We start from the raw sequence: 9256 nt of genomic DNA on the forward strand, positions 1-9256 counted from the left end.
ATATAAATCTTGATATAGAGGATGGCAACACTGTCCATGGCAAGGGGATTGGAACTAGACAATCCTTAAGGTCCACTACAACCAAAGCCTTTCTATGATTCAATTGTATTACTTGCTCAATTGAACATAGGATTTAATGTTTTGACAATCCTAATCATGGAAGGTTTTAAATCCATGTATTCTTAAAACTATGCTGGGGATAGTTCATCTTTTACTCTCTTTCATGCTTACTAAGGCTGCAGTTTATTAGTATAATTTCATCTGCCTGCTTGCTGCTGCAGAGCAACCAGTAAACACCCAAGTGGAAACAAAATCTTCTCTATCCCTACATCGCTGACTATTTCTTATTTTTCTGTCGTTGCCTTTTGGTAGACTGAGTTTAGCAAAGACAAATGATATGTAATGAGTTTCTTTTGAGCAGAGGCTCATTTTCAGCTAATTCCTTTTGCATCTGATTTTTGCTTCCCACACAATGTTTTCTTGCCATGGTCATTGTGAGCCTCCTTTCTCTCACCCTCCCTACCCTGGAGCTTCAGTGGAGACCCCTCAACCTCTTATCTCCTAGCTGCTGAACCACTGCAGTTAACTACTGTATGAAGGTAAGATGACAACTCACTGTTCATTTCTTTTAATTTTTAAAAAATGAATACCTCAAAGGATGGTCTCAATCAAGTTTAACTTCAGAGAGATCAAGTTTGCAAGATACAAAGATATTGAAAGTTTTATCCCCCTGTAAATAGGATCTAGTGTCCAAGATTGTCACAATCAGTAATTCGTTGCATGGTGTGCCAACAGATGTTGCCACAGTGGAAGTCTGTTGGTACTTTGTCATTTTCTGTACCATGCATGCATTGCTTCACATTAGCCAAGCTGTCATCTTGGAACATGGAACTTGTTTTAATAGCTATCATCATATCAAAATGAATCCTCTAGATATGAGTGTTTTATTTCTGTCTCTGGAATTCAGAAATGTGGCTCTCATGCTGATAAATCTCTAAATGACCAATATGTTACTTAGTTTGTACTAGTTTGAGGACAGCAAAATAGAAAATATTTCATATGAGCATATTACAGTGCTTCAAAAGTAATGATCCCTTTGGTTTATTCATTATTCAGGATTGCATGGCAGTTCAAATGAAATAAATCTGACCTTAGCATTAGAAAATTTTAGATTGGCAGTGCTTACTGCCAAAAAGTTTTCTGTAAAGTGGTGAAAATAATGAAACTTGAAATATAATTTCTTTAGAAGTAATTAGGTTACTATTAACACTTTCAGAAATTAAAAAGGAGGAAAAGGCACTTCCCTTGTGCATTTCAACTTTGTTTTCTATAATACCAGGTAACTTTACAGCCTGTGGCAGATTTATTTGGATAAAGAGCAGTAAATATAAGACTGGTATTTTCTACACTGTAGAACAGAGAATTGACATTACGCTGCATGAGAGATGAGCTCAGTAATCCTCCTTGGCCTTTGCTATGTGTTCCTGAAACTTCTGATATCAGAAACAGAATAAAATTCATTAAAATCTACAATTTAGCGCTGTTAGGTAATAGTATGCTGTGAGGCTTCATTTTGTTAAATGAACTCTACAAAATAGCAAATATCAGTTTACCAGCGCCTCTTAACTTCTTGAGGCAAAGTGATGGGCTTCTGTCAGGGCCCATCAAGTCTACTTGCAAAACAATATAGAAAGGTGCAACAGGGGACAGTCATTCAGTGAGTACTCAGGGCAGACCAACTCAGCTGTCCCATGGCAAGGATAGCACTGTTCTGATTGCTACTGTAGGCTTGCAGCTCCTGAGTGGAACAGGGCACTCGTGCTTTACTCAGCTTTTAATGTCTAAGGGAATGGGGATTTTATTTCTTTATTTGCTCTGGGAATGAAGTGTATATTGATGTTCTAAGAGCTGCATCTACGCTCCCTTTCATTGAAGGTGTGTGTGTGTTGAATTCTAGTTCTCTCAAAGCTTTAATATGAGGCTTCTGATTTGGAGTAGGGGAAAATAAGCTCTCTTTATTCATTTTTTCATTTTTTCTTCCCATACCCCCAAACCAACTTGTCAATATAATAAGGTCAGAATAATTTTAGACAAAAACCTAATGGTTGTTATTTAGTGGTTGCAGGTTCATCTTGTCAACTTTAACTTCTTGCGTATGTTCCTTGCACACCCAGCACATATCTTCTTTTACCAGAATCTGTACAATTGCGTGTTGATGGTAAGTCAACATAATGGTTTACATGTAGTAAGGCACTGATTGCTGTAAAAACCATCAAGCAAAGGGATGAGACAAGTCAGTAGAACTTGAATGAAATATGAATTATTGAAATATGCAGCTGAAAGCGTCACAGCCAAAGGCTTCTACTCTGATTTAGTAAAGCTATTATAAGACCTATTTCCAAACATAATACTGTTAGTAGTGCAGCTGGGAGATATTGGAATGACAAGGGCTGGGAAGAGGTGAGCAGAGCAGAGGAGTTCATATCAGATTTCTGGCTTTCAAATTATTTTTCTTTAGGGGGAAGGGAATTTTTAGGGAGTTCTGTCCCAGACAATGAAACCTGAGTACTGAAGATTCTGAGATGGAGTAAATTAATCAAGCACAAATTGTGTCACGGGAGCCGAACCTAGCTGTCTTATAGAGCAGAAATCCTGTAGAGATCTCTACATAGTGACTAAGGGGCTCTTTGATTTCAGAAATTCTCCTTTGAAAGCCTTATACAGAAAATTTAAATGAAGAGCCCAGACTGCAAGGAACTACAACTTCTTGGAAAATTCTGTCAAAGAAATTTTTGGAAATTTCTTGATCATCTTTGTATGAGACACTAACAAGCCTGATTGTATAGCTTACATCCACAAAAACTCTTTGCTTGCGTACAAGTGAAAATGTACCTCACATTGAACCAGGAAACTTAAGAAGAGCCTGCAAATGCTTACATTTCCTTAATTTAGTTATGAACTTGTAAATGAGGAATGTTTCTGCACAGGCATTTCTTGAAAGGAGCAACGCGCTCCAAAATGGCCCATCTCCATCTGAATCTGCATGGATATTTTGTATCTCTTCACCATTTTGGAGAAAATTACTGAATATGCACAGCCACCTGTAGCTATAGAAATGGAGACACCTGAAGAGTTATTGAAGCCAACATTAAAGTGGAATTAGAAGTGGCAAGAGACAAAGCCTTCTGTTTATCGCAACAAATAAGGGGTGTTTGCTCCCCAGCTCTGTGTGACACCAACAGTGGGATATGAGCTGTATTGTCACCGCTCCTTGGTGCCTCCAGGCGACCCTGTCCAGGAAGAACCATTTCTGCTGTTTTTAACAATGTTATAGAAAGATCTGGAGGCAATTCTGTATTCTCCATGTAGGACTTTGTAGTGCTCATAGATCTTTCCCATTCTCACTTTCTCTTCCCATTAACTCCAGTGAATATTGTCAAGCATATTTCACACGAATCCAGGAGAAACATCTTCATCATACATCTTAGCTAGAAAAGGAGTCCTGAGACAGACATCCAACCATTCTGGACAGCTTGCAGCTGCCATGTGCCCAACCTGAGTTATGCCTGGAGGTAGACATATCTCATGTTCTCTCACCTTTTCAAAATGAAGTAGAGTAAGCTAGAGAAGTGAAAAAGGTCTTGCCAGAAGTAAGAGCCTGAAATATGTGAGCACAGGGAACTGCAAGTGTATGATATGACTTGCTGACACTTTGAAAGTTAAGTATTTTACAAGACTGAGGAGACATGTAAAGAAGCAGGGCATCAGGGCTTTGTTTTGCAATGATATGGATGGCCTCAGAGACAGCAAGGCTTATGTGCTTTGGCTCCATGAACAAAAGAGAGAAGATTGAAGTAAGGCTTGTGTGGGGGAAAATGAGCTGATTTTAACCATTGTAGTTTGACCCAATGTTAAAACTATGAAATATGCAATTAATAACTTATAAATGAGATTAGATTTCAAATAAGGTATGTCAAAATTCTTGCCTATGAGAGGATCAGAGCTTACAATTTGAGACTTTCAGTGATCTTTTCTGAGTTACGATAAGACACGTGGATGCACTGTCCATTGTCAATGTCATCCTGACAAGGCATTTTCTTCTTTTGAAAATTCTGGTAAATATTTAAAAAAACACCTATGAGCCTGGGAACTCACTCACTGTGTGATGCAACATGCTGAGCAATCATGTGTTTCTAGGTTCTTTTACTTAAGCCATAAGAATGTATGCCCTTGTAAAAGTTGATCTTCATTTGAAAAATGCTTTGAATACCATTTCTGTTCTCTCAGATGGCAGAATCTTTCTAGGCCATCAAAATCCTGCTGGAAACCACTGAGAAAGGTTTCCATTCATACTGGACAACTACTGGACTCTGCCAGTAGCTCTTAAAAGGATGTACTTCTAATACATAACAGTTCATACAGGCATGCCGAAAGGCGATGTCTACATCACAGGTATGTGGTTGATTTTGACACCTGGAGGCTGGTGTCAAAATCAACTCTTTCTTAACTCAGATTTAGCATGTGAAGCATCAGCTCCATGCACTGCAAATACAATTCTCTGAGTCACTGGTGTTAACTCATATGTCCCTGTCATATGAGTTATGTGACATAAATGTAGTGTTGAAATAGGATATTCTAGGGGAATTTAATTTATTGTAAGAACATGTTCTGTAAACACTATTAATGAAATAAATCTGCATTGATTTAATCATGTTAATTCACGTGAGATTGCTTTAAGCATAAGGTAGATGAACTCTGGTTCCTCATCAGGATAATTTTTGGCCAACGACTTTGGATCTTATTGAGTTTTAACATAAAATTGCAACCAGAGATTAAAAGTCCTGTTTTTTAATGCAGTTTTTCATAATTCTACCTTTTCACCTCCATATTGCTAATGACCTGCTAACAAACTAACAGCTACAATTTTCATGTAAATAAGGAGGCTGTTGAACCCAGAATTAACCTTCTTAAAATAAAAAGAAAGAAAACGCACTTCTAGTCTGATAAACCACTGCTTAACTTGTAATAGAGAATATGTACCTCCATCTTTGACTTGCTAGGTTGGCAAAGATATTTAAGTCTGCATAGATCTGAACTGTCATGGCAAATCATAATGTTGGTGTATTTAATGATTATGATCTTTCCAGTGTCTTGTGTTTCTTACATGAGTGAAGAACAGTCTAAATCAGAGTAAAGCCTGCAAGGTGCACTTTAATATCATCCTGGAAGTTTAGTTAAATGCTGGGAAAAATTGCAGTAGTAAGAACATTGAAGCACTGCAGTGGATGGAAGTTTTGGGGTGCTCAGTCTTAGAACCCTTTGATCTTCATTTATATGGTGTATATAAGATATAGCATAGTTATAGACTTATTTATTTTATACTGCATAATGAAGTAATAATTTTTGTTATTAATAATAAAAAGATTTCTTTTATAGCACATGAAGTTTTGTAAAATTTATCAGGACTGATGAATGCCAAGTGCAGAAAACTATTACTGTAACTTAATGACAGCTCAGGTTCTTATCTTCTTTTCTGACATTTTCCCAATGGTGCTAGCTGACACACCTATTTTTATGCCTTATACCTGATTGTTCTTAGAGATTTCTATTCTATTAGTTTCTCTTCTGCCTAAAAGTGAGCTGTTTTACTGTAAAACAGGACAGTTCACCGTTTTAGAGATCAAAACATGCTGTCCCTATGATCTTGAGAGTTAACCTTTACGACACAGTGGGGATTATCAATAGAAATGTCAAAAAAAAAACCAAAAAAACAACCCAACACTATTCTGCTTAACCTCCTCTAAGGCAGAATTCTTTTGCTGCAGATGTCTTCATTTCCTTAGTTTGTGTGCTTGAGACAGTGACACTCTTCTGTCTACACTTGACTGTGCTCATATAGGAGATGTATGCTGTCTTCAGGGGGCTATCCACTCCATCCATTGCCTGGCCTCCTCCAACATATTTTCCTAGCTTCTGGCAGATGCAGAATAGTGGATTACCTAATTATGAGTTCAAATGGGATAAGTCAAAGACAGCTTTTTTTCTTTCTCTTTATAATGCTGCTTGATAATTCTGGCTCAGTCTCCCTTTAAACCTCGTATTTTCTTATTTCCTCTAATCAACCCCCTAGTAAGGGAATAAGGACAATGAAGAGAATTAACAATAACAAGATGCTTTGTATTCCCATGAACTGAGTGCTTGTCTCTAGCTTATCTCCACCACCAGGGCACACAATTGTATATTTGCAACATTTCATCTCCAGATAATATGACCTGTTCATATTCAAAGTATCTGTGAGCTGAATTTGTGTTATTAATCATTTCAATCAATTTGAATCTGCTGTGATTTTTCCTTTTTTGATATATAATAAGATCAGCATTCATTATTCACCACTCGGTTCTCTTTTATCTTAAATGTAATCTAATATTTTGTAGTGCTGATTTTTTTTTTGCTTTTTTTTTTCTTGTTATTTTTCCTGTCTTGATTTTTGTTTTCCTTCTTTCCCATTAAGGAGTTAATAAATAATCCTTTTCCACTTGAACACCTTTTCTTCATTGTTGTGTTGATGATATATAAGATATACCAAATAAAGAACAAGATATGATGCATTCTTTTCGGTAATTAATTCTATTACACAGAAGACTTTTTTTTTTGAGATTTTTTAATAAATTGATAGGATATTTAAGTCTCACCTTGTTTATGTTGTATTTTAATTTAATTTCATGTAGTACATATGCATTTTATCTTATGCTTATTTATTTATTTAGGATTCATTGCTTATTTAAATCAGTGATGTGAAACTTAACAGATTCTGAATCGAAGCCCTCTGTACTCATTTCTATCAGCATTTCTGAATGGAGTACATGTTGTCTCCTAGAAAATATCTCCAAATGTTCATTTCTTCTTTTCACTAAGCATACACATTATTTTACTAGCTGAGTTTTTTGCATATCTGAGGCAAGATCCAGAACAGGTTAATGTCTCACCTGACTTAAGAGACTTTGAATTAAACTAGAAAAGGAGGATTTAGTTCAAGATCATGTCAATATCCCTTGACAGCTACACCTCTGAAAGTTGTGCTACATTCTATAAAGAGCACAGAAATTGTATTCTAATCATCTTTGCTCATATCTAAGAATTAGTGTTGAAGTTCAGCAGTACTTATAAAATTTTCTCCAGAACCAAAAGATAGTTTTCAATTACCAAATATGTAATGGAAAAAGCATAAAATAAACTATTGGATTTGCCCTCTGTAAGAGGCAAACACAGTCCTGAAAAATTACTTCAAGTCAGATAATGTCTATTTATCAAACTCCTGAAGGGTTTCTACTATTATTGTACTATTTTGTTGGTGGTTGGAATTATAATGACTGACTTCTGGTTTTTTGTACATTCTTTTTGTTGTGTGTATATTTTGTCCTGGAAAAGTTTGGTCATGTGTTGCATAATAGTTATGGTGTGGAGAGGAAATTTTGGAGGGGGAGCCATGGGAGGGACTGGGTGCAGTAAGATATCTGGGAACATTCTCGTTTTGAGTGTCACTAAACTTAGATAAGTAAATTTGTGGCTGAGTTTGATTTATAAGCTATCTGCATAAATGCAGATATGATGCCAGCGTAAAACTTAAAATGAAATGGCATTCAAAATAATACCAACATGTAAAAATACGTAAGGCTGTGAGAAGTATCAGATTAGATAGAGGTGAAGTGATTTAAAACTCTTGCTTTGATTCTCAGAGAATATGGTTCAAGAAGTCATTCACGAGTGTTATTCTACTGTTTAAGAAAACCTAAAAAGTTGCAATCTGATCATTTTTAATTAATGTATTTGCTTTTATAATAACTGGTCTAAAATTTTCATTAAAGCTACGATAAATAAATACTTAAGTAGACCTATTTGAGTATTTTTACTTATATGACCCACATAAAGACCAAAAAGAAGATTGAGCGTCTTCTTTTTGAAACAGTAAGTATCCCATCAGTAAACCTCGATACCTTATGTCTCTTACTCTGGCTTAGTAAACCATACAGTCTGCAATTTTGACTGCAGCAGAGACCACCTGAAGGGTGAGTTCCTAGACCTGGTTGCCAATATCGTCCTCACCTATTTTGATGGTGTAAAAAACAACAACACAACAAAAAAACGTAATACTCTGCCTGCCATTCTCTAAAACAAACAAACAAACACTGAAAACACTGAGGGTCTGAAAGTTAAACTTAACATATTAACATATTGTAGCTTTTTTTTAATAAAATATTTCTTTGATTGAACTTAATATTTTCTTCTAGCAAACTAAGCATTTTTTCCACTTGGAGTGGTATGCAGGGTGGTTCGACAAAAAAAAAAAAATTTAGACTGCTGAGCTGTGCAGACTTTTTAATGTCATTTGTCCTTTTAGATATTCACCATCCTCACATTATCTGTCAAGAATAATTCTAAACTCCAGCCTTGAAATTCTGTAGAGGAAAATAAAGTCTGAATAAATTAAGCCATTTCTTCTTAAGACCTTGAACAAAGTCATTGAGTAAAGGGAGGTAAACAGAAAGCATCTGTAAATTTTGCCATCTCCTGTTTTATTCCTTTTGCCCAAATTATTCAAATTTATATAAAAGAGTTATGGATGTATTATCAAGGCTTGGTCAGCCTTAACATTTCCTGTGCTGAGACTTAATATTCATAATAATTCATTCCCATCTCTCATCCTGGTTTTTTTTTTTTTTGTCTGCAAGGAGAATTAACCTGAACTTTGAACTTGCTTATGTGCTATCTCTGACAGTCTTCTATGACTGTTAGAAAAACTGTTCCATCTTTCTTTACTTGTTCCATTTTCTCACCAGGCCTTCTATGAGCTCCCACAAGCACAGTCCCATCTATGTCCTCTGTCTCTGCAGGATTCTTGTCCAGGGTTTCAATCAAAGGACAACCACAGTTCTAAGGCTGTCATTCATATCAGTGTCTTCTGCATGTCCATCAGCACCTGATAAGGACGACTCTTTGTGGTCAGTCTAACTGATTCTTTCAGGTTTTGAATGAATCCATTAGGAAGTGGGATAGCGGTGAGGACATAGGAAGCTTATTTACTGTTGAATTCCTGTTCGTATATTGCAGTATATATTTCCATAATATATGCTGTAAAGCAGAATGCACAATGGCCATATTCTATCTGCCGTTGCTTTGGGTGAAACTTATTCAGGTCAGTAGTTTAGATTCTTACTTCTATTCAGCCATCAATTTTCCTGAAATCTGGGGGGAAAAA

This window comes from Meleagris gallopavo, chromosome 7, assembly GCF_000146605.3.
Source record: "Meleagris gallopavo isolate NT-WF06-2002-E0010 breed Aviagen turkey brand Nicholas breeding stock chromosome 7, Turkey_5.1, whole genome shotgun sequence".
NCBI lineage: Eukaryota > Metazoa > Chordata > Aves > Galliformes > Phasianidae > Meleagris > Meleagris gallopavo.